The sequence below is a fragment of the Rhinatrema bivittatum genome, chromosome 8 (genome assembly GCF_901001135.1).
Source record: "Rhinatrema bivittatum chromosome 8, aRhiBiv1.1, whole genome shotgun sequence".
NCBI classification, from domain to species: domain Eukaryota; kingdom Metazoa; phylum Chordata; class Amphibia; order Gymnophiona; family Rhinatrematidae; genus Rhinatrema; species Rhinatrema bivittatum.
In genome coordinates, this window is record NC_042622.1 from 52912323 (window position 1) to 52927787 (window position 15465).

The 15465-nt window shown below is 41.3% G+C and overlaps 1 protein-coding gene across 6 annotated transcripts in view; it reads right to left on the minus strand.

The window, feature by feature from the left end:
- The window catches only part of PTPRT (protein tyrosine phosphatase receptor type T), a 1509925-nt gene that overhangs the window by 530652 nt on the left and 963808 nt on the right, over nucleotides 1-15465 (minus strand). The window lies entirely within an intron of this gene.

Genomic DNA, 15465 nt, shown 5'->3' on the forward strand with positions numbered 1-15465 from the left:
TATATAAACCCCAACAGCCATGTAAATCAAATAAAGAAAAAACAAAGTTCTATGTATGTGAAGCATTCACTAATCACCGACAGTAACACTATATTACCCATAACCATAGGGAGGAAAAGGGGAAGAAATATAATAAAACCAGAAAGAAAAAGAAGGGGGATACATATTCTACGGAGAATGAGACTGAAACATCGCTCCTAAACTGCGGACATAAGAAATTAACTAACGAGGAGACTTTAGTGTTATATAACCTTAGCTCCTTCGAAAAATCAACCCATAGCTTCTAAAGGAATATGGCTCAGCCGGACCGCATAGCCTTAAAATCTTTACGTGCTGATGATTCCATTATTATAAAACCTGCTGACAAAGGGGGTGGGATTGTCATTCTGAACCAGGAAGTTTATGTCTCTGAAATTGATCGACAGCTCTCCAGTCATTTATATTAAATAACTCTGTCAACAGATCCCACATCTTCCCTCCAAACATTGATTTCCACTGTAGTGTCACAAGCTCTCGACATGGATTTATGAGCATTCTTCCTGTATACATACCTCCCGTGAGAATGGCCCTCTTGTCTCTCACTGGGCAGACTTCCATCACTCCTTGACAGATCTGAACTTCTGTGTTCTGGAAATAGCTGCCCACCCTATCCAGGGCGGTGATTTATCCCACCTTCTTGTTCAATATTAACAAAGGTGGATACACAGTGTGTCTCCTCATGGTTTAAACATTTCCAGTGAATGGTCCGCCTTTTTATAACTAGATATAAAACCTTGTTTTTGTCTAATAAGACTCTGATTTTTGTTACTTTATTTCTCCTCTTAGCCCGCCCAGTTTCTTATGTCCACATATTAGGCACGGGTTTTCAGTATCCTTCCCCGTAGAATGTGCATCCCCCTTCTTTGTCTTTGATGTTTTTTATTAATTTTCTTCCCCTTTCTCTCCCTTCTTTTTCTTCTAAAGTTGTGGGTAATATAGTGTTACTGTCAGTGATTAGTCACCGCTTCACTTACATAGAACCTTGTTTTTTCTTTATTTGAATTACTTGACTGTTGGGGTTTATATATTATATTTTCTTTCATATTAGTGTTTGCCGTCATTTCATTTAATATACACTAATTTCCTTTATATGCATTTTATTTATATTGTATTTCAGATGTCAGCCTTTTATGTTTTCAAAAATGTGTTTATCACACTCATAAGACATGGCTTAACCCTATTTATATTTTGACTATTCAAATTCAGGCGCCAGCACGTCCGCTGTTTCTTTTTTGCTCTAATTATATTTAGATGGGGCAGTTCCTGCCTGTCACTTTTTTGGCCCCCTCTTTGTCTATTTAATCCCCTATGCCGGAGCTTCCGCTGCAGAAGTGCCATTCAATGCTACTGAAGCCGTCCCAGCTCGGGTGAGTTTGTTTACATTGTTATTCTCTTTTGTTTACATTATTGTTATTCTCTACTGCTATGAGTGTGGTCAGGCCATATTCTCTGTGTTTCTACTCTTTACAAGGTCCACCTATAAACTTTAAGTCTTTTTATAGCAGTTGGTGCTTCCCAACTCAGTCTGTCGAAACAAGCTCTCTTTGTGGTGAAGTCTTCAGTGTTACCTCTTAAGATTACTAAATAAACCTTGCCTTCACTGATTTTAACACTTTTGTGGACTCTCCTGATTGGCAAACCTTCCTTTGATGTTTGGGGTTCTAGAGAAGACAGCTCCAAGATCTGTCCTGGCAGTGGAAATGTGATTTGAATAGGCCAAACGTTCTATTAATTACTTCTCTGGTCTGTCAGTAGGCCCTATTGTAGCGCATATCTGCAGAAGTATGAGGGTAGGTGAGGGTATGTCATTGGGATCATGAGCCAAGTTTTGAGTGGATATCCTCTATCTCCTGTAATGGGGAAGGTGGAGAAGAGCTGAGTGAGATATTCAGTGGTAATAAGCAGTAGGCTGTTCCCAGGTGGAGGCTGGAGAGGGCCTCTTGGGCCTAAGTGGTAAGTCCAACTAGCTATCAGGGAGAGAAAAAGGGCAGAGATTAGTAGGAGTGAAAGCAGCAAAGCTACCTAGAAGCTATTCCCCCTAATGATGTAACCTTTCTGGAAGTGGTCATGAATTCCTGACTGTGAGATGATTTTGGTAGAACTGAGTCATAATTTGTGTTGCTGCTGCCTTCTCCAAGGAAAAGATATACAGTGATGCATTTTCTTGAGAAAAGCAGCCAGAAATTGATCAATACATATGGCTTATTCCAGTCGTGACCCCTAGAGATGACTGGTGGCCAGGACCGTAGTGACCTTGATATGTACTGGCAAGGCTTTGCCTCTCCAGATGGAAGGGTGCAGGCCCTGCTGACAAAGGAATATTATTGTTTCTTTGTTGAGCCTGTACCTCTGCATGACTTGCTCCTCGTACAGATCCAATAACTGTGCCCTGGGCCTGTATACTTTCTGTAAGGGGTAGCCTCTCCTTCTCATCCTCCTTTTCCTCTGTCATTTTTTTAATTTATTTCTCCTGCCGCTCACCCTCCAGTATGCTCCAGTCTCACTCACCACCCCAAGACTGCTCCTGTATGTCGCAGTCACACTCACTCACCCCAGGATGACTCACTCTCTCACACATATACATACACACAGACACACACACACACACTAACCCTCTCTGGATTGCAGTGCTATTCAATGACTGGTTCCCACAAAGAAATCCAGCAAACTTTGTATCTGACTGAGAGAAAAATAGACAAAATGAAAGATTGCATGCAAACACACTTCTGAGCAAGGACCACGATTTCCGTGATTGTCTCCCACCCTCACCAACTCTGCCTCTCTTCTTGGCTTGCTGCAGTGCCCACTCACTGGGAGAAACCAGCCGCAAACACTAAGTTGAAAAAGAGAATACAAATTTGAAATTGTCGCAAAAAATAACTAAAAGTATTTTCACAGTCTTGATGACATTTGTGCTTATGTTCTTTATAAAATAGCAAAGTATGTACGACGTAGCAATACATGCCCTGACATACCACAAATATGCCCACTTTGTTTGCATGTACTTTGCTTGCAAACACGAATATACGTGCATATGTCACCTTTGTGTAAAATCGGGTATACACGTGTACGCTCACTTACGCCTGTATATAACATTTTTATCTGCTAACTCTTTTGAAAATGTACTCGTTTGTTTTCATCTTTCTGTCTCCTGTCACCCATATTTCCAGACTGTGACCATTTTTTAAATATCATTATTCAAATCTGCTTGCTGCATTCCTCCATCTTTTCTCCTCTATCATGCCCTCCAGTGGGCTAATTTGCCTCTAGAACCTTTGAGTATAAGACTAGTAAATATGATTTTCCTTTCAACCAGCTACTCTGTCAAGGATTTTCCATCTTGTGCGCTTTATAACCTGGGCTATAGTGCTATTCTCTATGCCTAGGTATTATTTTAAGACTTTCAGACTAACACTGCAGCTGTGTATAAAGAATGAACATCCTGATGTCTTGTTTATGTGGGCCAGATTGTGTTGGTTCAAAGTGAATGCCTTGTGATGTGATCCATAATAACTGCCTGGCTCTATGAGTAAGCTGACAGTACCCGCAATTGTAATGGTTTCTTATTAGAATAATCTTCAAGCCATAATAATTAAAAACATTAGCATGTTAATGAAGCTTTTGGTTTATCTAACTTCACTTTCAATGATTACTGGCTCTAGTTCACTGAACATGTACATTATATATAGAATTCCATTTAATTGCCAACTCTGTTTTATATAATTTGTATGTTATATCCTTTTTGAGTGGACTAATTTCTGTACTACATGAAACATTTCTTATATATCATATACACTATGTTGTAATCCAAAATACCACAAAGAGAACACTCATGTATATAACTTAATGCATATACCGTAACTTAATAGTTAATAAAGCACACAATTAATAACAAACATTCCTGCAAACAACATTTATTATTTATTTATCAACCAATATATGTGACTTTGGATTATAACATCGTTGGAACACTTGATTCTGTACTGCCTTACTTTTGTTTCTCTATATCACTGTGTTATATATAGTGAACTGTATTATATGCACTTTATGTCCTGCGCTGCCTCCATCACCCTATAAATTAAGGCCCTGTCCCTTCCTCATAATATTTTACCATGTTATATATACTGCCTTACCCCTTTTAAGTCATGAATCTGTTACTCCTACCCAACTATGATGCTTTCTTGAGTCTCTACCATCTCTTACCACTTAGTATCGTATCCTTGTAATAAATAAACAATGCTGAATAGACTTTTGTAAGTGAAATAAAAATTTAGGATGTAAGGGGAGATAAAAAAAGTCAAGTTCTAGTTTTTGATTGCATTCAGTAGTAATCCAACAGCTCTCCCTTTCAACTCATGAAATCTGGACTTTTACCAGCTGAAATAAAATCATACAACTGTATCTAGCAAAGCAGTAATGTGCTTTTAGAAGAGCTTGGAACCAAATTATTATGTGCTTTTCAAATAGGATTTCTCTGACACAACAGTTTATTGATTAATGTATCTGGCTCAACTCAAGATCATTATTTAATTACTTTTATTTTCAGAGATGAAATAGTCCAAGAGTAACTTGATAAGTATGTGAAGTTGTATATGTTCCATTTTTTTTTCCTCTGGAATCTGCAAAGCTTTGTGTTAAAGAGTACTCATGGAAGTTCAAGGACATCATTTGTAGAACTCGACTATGCTCCTCCTATACCTTAATGAAAAATGTAAAGGGGAAACTAAGCAACTACACCAACACTAAGCAAGCAATAATACAAAGATAATTTATTTATCCTGGTTTCCCCATTTATTCCTATGGGGTAGGGCTGTGTAAGTGCATCTAGGCTTATTTAAAGGAATCAGTGGGGTAACTGAAACATGGGCAATTGTTGGTATCTTCTTGCTCTTAGTCCTAGCTGATATCACGGGCTATGCTCAGAGCCACCTCCTCCAAACAGCCCCCAGATTTTGGCGACATCGGAAAAGTGGCTCTGCATATCTGAAAAGGGATAATGAGGGGCATGCATATTATAATGAAGCTGATAATGGGGCCGATGCAATAAAATTTGCGGAAAGCGGGCACTGACTTTTCAGCGCCCGCTTTCTTAGTGCACACATGGCGCCCGCAAGGGGGGTGACATGCAATAAATAAATTAGGGGGTCGTGCTAGCAAGGAGGCACTAGGGTCGCTAGCATGACTTTAGCGCCTCCTTGCTAACGTGACCCCACGGATACCGGCGGTCTGCTGGTTATTAACACCGATGCCGATAAACTCAGCGTCGGTTTTCATTACTGCAGCCGGCCGGTTATGAAAACAGATGCTGAGCATATCGGTGTCGGTCTTCAAAGCGGCCAGCAGAGGTTTTCTTTTTACTTTACAAAAAGTACAGAAAAGCATTTTTTTCTACTTTTCTGTACTTTTTTTTCAGTGCGCTCAGCTATTAACGCCTGCTCCAGGCAGGCGTTAATATCTGAGTGATAAATGTGCGTCTGAGATGCACATTTATTTTTTTGCATTTGGAGTGAATGAGTAATAGCCTCATTCACATGCATTTGCATGGGATGAGCGCTAACTCATTCACTCTGCGTCAAATAGGCACTAATCCCCCTATTGCATTAGGGGGTGAATTAGCGCCTATTGAACCCGCGTCCGACAGCGGGTTAAACAGTGCACTCGGCTGAGCACACTGTATTGCATCGGCCCCAATGTAAGTGATCCAGAAAGTGACTAGTAGAAATATGCACATAAGAGTGTGTCAATTCAATTGTTACAGAGATAGGCAGGGCCTCTGAACCACGTTCTTTAAACATAGGCACCGATTCTTTTTTATTTATATAAGTTAATCAAAATCTTTCTGCTGAGAAGTTTTCTAGGTCCTGGATTTGGGTGAATGGAGTCCTTAGTTGTGCCAGTAAAAGCTAGAACAACCTGCAGAAATGCTTTCAGTGGTATCACTTACAGTAAAAGATAGTGATACTAGTATTAATTAGGTCAGATGTCCGCCTCTGTTAGCAACAAGATAATAACTGGTACGTAGTCAGGACTAGATAATAAAGACATTTAGTCACATTGCTCCCAGGCAGGTTCAAGGCCTTATATAAATGTATACACTATCCAAGAGCATCCAACAAGTTGAACCTCTGAAGGGTGGAACAGTGAAGCTAAAAAAACCAAACAAATAAAATGGCAAGTAACTTGACTTCTTCACCAGGCTAGCTGATTCCCAGGACCTTGCTTTAGTTTGAGATGACCAGAAGGCAAAAATTTCCAGTACAGAAACATAGAATATGATGGCAGATAAATCCATACGGCCCATCCTGTCTGCATATCCACATCTCCTGCTCAGCATTATAATCCCATACTCTCCCTCATGTGTATAGTGCTCACACTTACTAATTTATTAAGCCAACTATGAATTTCATTTTCCAGCAGCTTTTCAAACTTTTACAATTAAAACCTATGTCTTATGTTTTTGGAATAGTCAGAACGGTGTTTAGCGTTCTCTAATGTCAATGCACTGTGGAAATGCCACAAGAAGGAGGTGTCGATGAATCCAGCTCCTGATATGGTTGCAGAGCAAACCTTGAAAAATAACTACTTGTGATTGTTTTCATATTAAACTTTCACAATGACAATATTAATTGAAGTTTCCTTCCTACAGCTGTTTGGGCACTGATTGTGCCGGGTGCGTTCCAGGACAGTATGTCCTGCTAGATCAAGATGCTTTCATAATGTTGATACTCATTTGAAACAAAGTCTTAAACTGAAGTTCTCTACAACTTTCCAAAGATCAAAAAAAATAAGTGAATTTGTAAATATTCTTGCCTTTCGTTCACAGTGTTTGGCTTTGCAGTTACCTTGGAAATTGCAGCAGTTGAGGGAAACCTATTATTGCTCATGTTTTCTAATGTACATTAGGTCTCCTACAGCATCGCTCTATAAGCCATATTTCTAATCTTTGCATGGCCACAAGGTCTGAAACGCATTACTAGACTCCATTTCTTCATTTAGGTATGCATTTCACTAATTGTTCATTGATACAATTAGCACATTAATTCTCTCACTTAAAAATATTACTCTGTGGCCTTTACTCCATTTACAGCAATTATCTATTGCATCATCAGGCAAACTTAATGCAGCGTATAATATAGGCGCATGACATTAAATAATGAGGTTCTGTACTGGCCAGCACAACTTTTTAAAAGAAGAGTAAATCTATTAGGATTGATATCATCTGACTGCTATTTTATGAACAAGGATAATATTCTTAACTTAAGCATGGTTGCATGACATGCTATTATATTGTCCTATTAGGCCTGCAATTCTTACCATTACCAGTTTGTTTCAATATTTAGATATATAATCCTTGGGACAGCATGCCATACCAGTACTTTGTCTACATGAGAAACAGATGCCTCCTTCGCAATGCATCTCAGATACCTCTTTCACAATGCATCTTGATCCTTTCAGCATACTGGCAGTTTTTGCCTGGATCAGTTGGATATTTCTAATTTCAGTACGACTGTTCCAGTCATTAACCATTTTGTAATACTCCTGGCAACTCATGTCAACTGAGGTTAATCAGTGCATTCTTTTAAATGCTGGTATGCCATGCACTCACTCCATATATGAGTGATCTGACAGTAAATCTGTCCTCTCGCCAGATCCATAGCCAGGCCATTTGGCACGTATGGCTAAGTGGAAAAGTGCTCCCTGAACATAGCATACAACACCACGAGCTGGTGGACTCTGTTAAACGCAGGGAGCTTTACTTTTTTTTTTTTTTTTTTCACCAAGCAGTGACTGGTTTGTGGGTTGGGGAAGGACTGAGAGTGGCTGGGAATAAGGTGTGTGTATGGGAGGTGTTGGGGAATGACTGGTGGGGTGTCGGTGGGTGATTGGGGGAGTGTGTGTAAGGAAGTGATGAGAGTGACTAGGGTGACTGGGTGTGCAGGGATGGGGGTGGGGGATGCAGGGGAATGACAGGGTTGTGAGTGGGAGTTGTGCATTTCCCCCTTGCACTCTCCAGTTTCTACCTTTTCCTCCTCCACCTGTCTGTTTGTGTTTGGGTGTGTGTATGTGTTGTGAGGATGAAGCAGAAAGTGTGTATCAGGGAGGGAGTAGTGTGGGATGAGTTGGGTGGGAAAGAACACTCCCCTCCCCCTTCATTGATGTGAATATGTATGTATAGAGTTGAGGGGTGTAAGGACGAGTGTTTAGGGAAAGATACAGGTTGGTGTCTGGGTGTGTAGGGGGATGGAGGAGTTGGATGTGTGTAGGGGGGAGTGGGGTGTGCATGGGGAGTGGGGTGTATGTAGGGGGAGAAGGTATGGGGTATGTATTTGCTGGGAAGGAGGAGATGTGGTGGTTGTGGTGTCTGTCATGGAGGCAGGATTTGTATTCCAACCCCCTGCAACTCCCATCCCTTCCCTTCCCCTCCCCTCCCTCTCTCTCTCACTGCCACTCTCTTCTCTGCCCTTCCCACCCTTTGCTCTTCACCCCACTGTCCTTTTTCTCCAGTCCCCTCACTCTCCCACTGCTCCCCTCCCCAGCCCCTCCCCTCCTCCTCACTCTCCTCTTACTCTGCCCTCCCCCTCATTAATCCTACCCACGTCAGGCTTTGAAGTGATCTTCCTGCAGTTGGTGGAGCCTGGGATTCCCCACCGGCCTTTCCCCTGCCACTTTGCCTCTGCAAGTTATTTTGCACTGATGGAGCCCGGGAAACCCTATCAGCTCTTCTGCTGCCATGCTACCATTTGATTTTTTTGTTTCCTTTGTGTTGGTGGGGCTTCTTCTGCCTGTTCTGCTGTTCTTCCTCCTTCTCTGTTGAGCTGGTAGGGCCCAAGAAACCTCACCAGCCTTTCCACTGCTGGTGCCGCTGCTGTACTCGCTGCCCCTCCGATGCAGATGTTGACATCCCTTCCTTGCTGCATTTTGCTCCCTCCAGCTCCTGGTGAGATCATTACGTCGCACGTGCTCAGCCGCAATGTAGTGATCATCCGGAACCCTTAGTACTTTTATATTTATTTATTTATTTATTTGCAGATTTTTTATATACCGGGGTACGTAAGTAACATCACCTCGGTTTACATTAAAACAATAATTCAGCATTGCGCTTTACAATATAACATAGAAACTGAACAAATACAAAACCATGTATAACTTTGTATTAAAAGAATATAATCGAAATATAAGAGACTGTGGAAATGGTGAAGAATGGTATAGGACTCAGATCATTAATAGTAGGCTTTTTTAAATAGCCAGGTTTTAAGGTTTTGTTTAAATTTTTTGTGACAAATTTTCTGGCGTAATTCAGAGGGCATGGTGTTCCATATTGTTGATCCAGCAATGATGAATGACCATTCTTTTGTACTAGAAAGTCTAGTCAGATTGGGTGCTGGGATCTTTAGTTTGGCTAAATGCTGGAATCTCGTTGGGCGGGATGAAGTGTTGAATTGTAGATGATCAGTGAACCAGTGCATATCTCTGTTTTGAATGGCTTTGTGTATCAGCGTCATAGATTTATATATTATCCTGGAAGCCACTGGTAGCCAGTGTAAGGACTGAAGTGCTGGGGTAATGTGCTCGTGGCGGCTTGTGTCTGTGATAATGCGAGCAGCTGCATTTTGCAACATTTGCAAAGGTTGAATTGTAGCTTTAGGTAGACCCAGAAGCAGAGCATTGCAGTAATCAATCTTAGACAAAATAGTTGCCTGCAAGACTGTGCGGAAGTCATATTGGTATAAAAGAGGTTTAATACGTTTAAGCGTGTGTAGTTTAAAGAAACCATTTTTAACCGTATCCGCGATGAATTTTTTAAACGAGAGATTGCTGTCAATGATGATACCAAGGCTGCGTACTTGCTGTGATATAGTGGAGATGTCTTGTGTAGTACCAGAGTTAATCATTGATGTATTTTTTGGAGGTGAAATTATGATAAGCTCAGTTTTATTGGTATTGATAGCCAATTGGTTGTCTGTGAGGATTGATTTAATTTCCAATAAAGCTGCCTTCCAGGTGCTCAGGGCATTTGTGATTGTGCTGGTAATAGATATGAGTATCTGAACGTCATCTGCGTAGATGAAGTGTTGAAGACCCAATTTAGAAAGTAACCGGCATAATGGAGTATAGAGATATAGATAATATAATATAATATAATATATAATATAGAGAGACAATGTGTGCTATTTTTTGCAGCACATGTTATTTTGCAAACAGCATTCACAAAAATAGTTTAGCAATATAATAAAATGAAATAGCATTTCATTAGGTTTTCTGTTATTTTGGATGTAACCAAAACTTTTGTGTTTCCATTTGCTTTTTAAATGACAGCACATCTCTTTCTAGAGTCCAACTATTGCATACCTTAGTATCATTTGCAAAAGACAAACCTTTCCTACCAAACCTTCTGCAATATAGCTTCTGAAAAGAGTGAACAGAAGTGGACTGAGCCCTAAGTCACTCCTGAGGTATGCTCAGCAATACAATGAGTTACTAGGACAGATAATTCTCCCTGATTAATGCTGACTGTAAAATCACAGCTCTGTGCCTCCAGAAGGGGTGGTTCAGCCCTCTGACTAGCATTTTTACTTGAAATATCATAGCAAGTTTGCAGGGAATTCACGCTGCTTCATCATCTTTTGTTTTAACAATATTGAAGATCATATTGTATCTTGGCAAAAAATATGTTCTTCCTGTGTTAATTCCATGAATATGCATGTTTTAATCTGAGATATGCAGTAGCCAAGTCAACTAATCAAGGTGGTAGTATATTTTAAGACTGAGAGGCTGTGACAGAGCAAGTAATCCCTCCCGAGTAACTGAGTTAGGAATTGTTTCTTGGAACTACATAATAAAGGTTCTGATTGGGAAACCAAGGAGCCATAGAGATAGTTTGAAAAAAGAAATACTGATTCATGCAGACGCACCCAATTCTGCTCTAGAAAAGCTTGACTGTCCCCAATCCGGTAGAGAGCTAGGGGGAACGGGCTACTATAGAGTGAGTGTGATAAATTTAGAGGGCCAGGTAAGACAGATTTGATAATTAGACTAGAGATTATATTTGTCCCCTACTAATACCGGATCAGGATTTTACCATTTGGGCATGGGGGTAGACAGACTGGTGTTTGTTGAGTTTGCAGCTCCCTCATGTGGCAACCAGCAATGGAACTGTCCTAGAGTTTTCCTAGAGAGATTTTACTCTCATGGATCCTTTTAGCTTTCAAGGAAGCAGCATGTCCTGCACTGTGCTGTGCTCTCATTTTTCTAAATCTTGACTTTAAGCTCCATGGAGACTTTTGTTTTGGCTGAGAGTTTCTTTCCACCCTCTCATTTCACTTATTAAAGTTTGGAGTGCCAAATCTTTTTGGACTCAGTTAAGCTGTTTTGAGTTTTCTCTTCTGATTAATGGAAGAGGTTCCCTTCCTGTACGTAGAACCTGAGATCACCAGAATCCAAAAAGATGATGAGTTCCCACCATCCTGTGAGAGGAAGAAGGAGAAAGGGCAGAGAAGGAAAGGAGATGGAGCACATCCATGGCCCATGAACTGAAGACAGGTAGAAAGAGAAGTAAGACGTATCACCCTTGATATTACAAAAGGAGGTAGGAGATAAAAGACTTAACATTTTCAAAGTACATTTTGATACTTCATCTACATTGGGAGGTAAGTACTTCATCTGTCCTATATTCCAATTAGAGGGAAGAAATCATGTAATTAAAAGAACTAATTAAAGTAGAGAGACATTTGAACTTAAGAAAGACAGTAAGAAGACACAAAGTAACTAAAAGAGCATGTACCATCTTAAAAATGAAGTACACAGCTGTAAAGACTTTAATTTATCATTGCACCTTATCAGTAAAGAGAAATGCTGGAAACCACCAAACAACTCTCATATGTATTATTGGGTGGGGACTTTGTTATCCTCTGGGCCAAGATTATTAGTGCTGTGTTCAAGAGACTTAACTATGAGAAAAGTAAAGAGCAATGTGAGGGCCTTGAAGGGAAACTTTCTCCCCGTGTAGGAAACCCTGGAAATAAATTTAATGGAACAGCTTCGGTGTCCATCTGACTAGAAATTTGAGATATGGATTCTGGAACTGTTATCCAGGTTCAAGCATCTCAGGGGTTACATTAGCAAGGTTATTTTTCTAGTCTAATAATTGATTGCTTTTAATATTAGACTGGCTTGTATAGATCGTGGCCAGGTTTTATCACTCTGGAACAACCAAAGACTGCTCTGCTGGACCCCTGAAGCTGTTTTTAAGTACAAGACAGGTGTCTGTGCTATTTTATAATTGCCCAACCTTAGTACCTTAAAGAAAAGGCTATGCTAGATTTATATAGCTCTTTCATGCCTGTTAGCCATGTGGGTCTATTTAAACCCCTGAATATCTTTGTTTGTGTTATTTTGTAGCAGTCCAGCCCTAATACATCAAGGAAAAAGAGTCATATAGCTTTGTAATGCCTATAGGCATTTAACTGAATAACAACCTCAGGGCCAAAGTGCCAGAGGCTGCAGCAATGCTGATTAGCATTCAAGGTATTTTGTCACACATCTTTCTGATTGCAGAATTCTTTTTTTTTTTTGTTACTCTGGAACTCTCACTGTGGCTGGGAGCCAGAAAGTATTTTGCTTTACTTTGATACCAAGAGACCTTAATCACTCGATTTTTCTTTTGTTTTTGTTTTCAATAAACGCTGCTTTGATTCCAACATCATTGATCCCATCATCTTGAGATCCTCAATCCCTTGGCTCCATCCCAGGGGCTGATGTACTAAACTGCATTAGCATCAGCCATTAACACGCGCAAACACAGTGTTTAATGCGTGTATTCATGGTTGATGTTAATGAGATGCAAATGAGGCAGACTTACTGCAAACTGCGTACATGTGGACAATAACATAAAAGCTTAACTACACCTCCCCAAAGTGTAGTTAAGATTTTTGCATTAATGTCTGCACTATATATTGTGTATATAGCATGCATATATTTTTACTGCAATAATAGGTAATGAGCTATTTTGTATATTTAGCTATCTTATTACCTTATTAGCATAGATTTTATGTTAATACTAATGCAGGCTAATTTATGAGCGCAAACAGCACTATTAATGCATGTTAACCCCTTGATATATTTACACTGGCATTGAACGCAGTTTAATAAACTATTTAGAGCATTGGCCCCTACTGTACTGTTACTGTGATTTAAAATGTTTTTTGTAACCTGCCAGAAGGCCACTGTGGAAAAAGGCAGGATATCAAATATCTATTAAAAAATAAATAATAAAGCTGATTTTTTTTTAAATTTGATTCAACATTTCTTATCCATCGCCTGGACAACCACTGGGTATTTTGAGACTTCTATCAGTCAATCAGAATATGCTATCAGATTCTTGCAAGACTATCCAGGACTTTATATTACAGAATATTTGAAAGGGTACAGATCTGTTTTTAAAGATATTATTTAAAGTACAAAGATTAAGACAGAATGCATAGCAAATTTGATTTTACATCAGTTTCAAACAGTTGCAATACAATCCATAGTCTATCATTTAAAAAAAAAAAATTATATTTAAGATTGCAGAGTCTGAAAAAATGATTTACTATACAATATGCAATAAAAATGATTGACATCAACAAATCTAACATTATGAATAATCATTCAAAACACTCAGAAATAAATAAGACACAAGAAAGTATACTCAAAACAAACCCTAATTAAAGTACATAACAATAGAATTTAACAGTGCAGGTGTAGGCTGTCTGTTGTGTTTGGCTGGTTGTGGGTCGTGGGATCCACAACCAGCTGCTCTTACCCCCAAGCACCGAGTCATGGTGGGGACCCGCCGACGTTGTAGCAGGCCCCAAACGAGGATGCAGCAGACCGCCGCGCCTGAGCAGGCCCAGCTCGCTGCTCTAGGGACCCTGCTGCAGCTGATAAGGCCATCCCTAAGCGTGCGGTCAATTCTCCAGCATTTAAAGGACCCACGGCATGAAAATCCACTGTGGCGCATTCTGATGACATCACGGGGCCTCCAGTATATAAAGCCTGCCCAGACTTCCTTCAGACATCTCGGCAATAGATTGACTCCTCAGAGTAGCGGTTTGCCTCTGCGTTCCTGGTTCCTGATCCTCTGCCTTGTCTACATGTTCCTGGTTCTGCTGTGTGTCATCTGTGTTACAATTCTGCTTGAGGGAACAAGCCCACAAGCAACCTCTCACCTTTCTTCTCTTCTGCCAGCCAGCCCCCGATGTCACTGCTGTTCCCTTGTGGTCCAGAGACCACCCATGTCCAGCTTCCACACGACGGGCCTTGCCTCTGTGCTTCCATGCGGTCTGAAGGCCGCCGCTGCTCTGTCATGGCCGCGGCCTGGAACTGCCACCACCACGCTCTCCTGTGCAGCCTGGAGGCCGCTGTTGCTGAATCCTCTTCGCAGCCTGGAGGCCACCGCCGACCCCCGCTGCTCTCCTGCAGCCTGGGCGCCACCTCCTCCTTCTTCTCTTCATGGCCTGGAGGCTGCCCCAAAGCTCTTCTCCATGCGGCCAGGAGGCCGCCGTCATCCTTATCCTCTTCCACAGCCAGGAAGCCACTCAGGAGCTCCTCTTCTTGCAGCAGGAAGCCACCATCAATCTTCTTTCTTCAAGGCAAGGAGCCACCATCGTCAAAGCCTTGTTTCTTCTTCTCTGCAGGATGTCGCTGTCCCTGGTCCTGCCTCCTTAGGCATGGGGCCGCACCTCTCCACAGGATTGAAAGGACCAGTCCTTCTGGCTCCTCCTCATGAAGTCATCCTGGGCATTCCTCTTCAGCCCTACAAAAGGGCTCAGCCTTCTTCTTTGCCTTCGCAAGGAGTTGGTCATGGAGTCGGACCTCTCCTATATCTTCAGTTCCAGCTCTTCTTTCCAGGAGTCCTCCGTGATCCCCTCTTCACTTCTTCAAGGCACTCTGTTCCTCGTTGGTCCTCCTTGTCTTCATCCATAGTTCCTGAACCTCCGTTCTCGTCTTCGTTCCATGTTCTGATCTCTCGACAGATCCTGTCCTCTTGTCTCCAGATTTCCTGATGTCTCCATGTCTCCATATTCAGACATCTCCTTATCTCTGGATGTCCTGACGTTCCCTTGTCTTCGGATGTCCAGACGTCTCCGCCTTCTGATGTCTTCGTCCGTCATGCTTCAGATGTCCTAGTGGTCCTCTTCTCCAGAGGTCCCTGATGTCCAGATGCCTTAGATGTCTAGATGTCCTTTCATATCCAATGTCCTACATTCCAGTCCTGATGTTCAAAGTCTCCGAGTTCCAAGTCCTGACCTTGATGTTCTGAGTTCCAAGTCCTGATTTTGATGTTCCAAGTTCCAAGCCTCGATCCTGATGTCCTTTGTCTAATCCTGATCCCGAAGTACCGTCAGTTGCTGGCTCCGGGTTCAGCTTCACTCGACTCGGACCTCA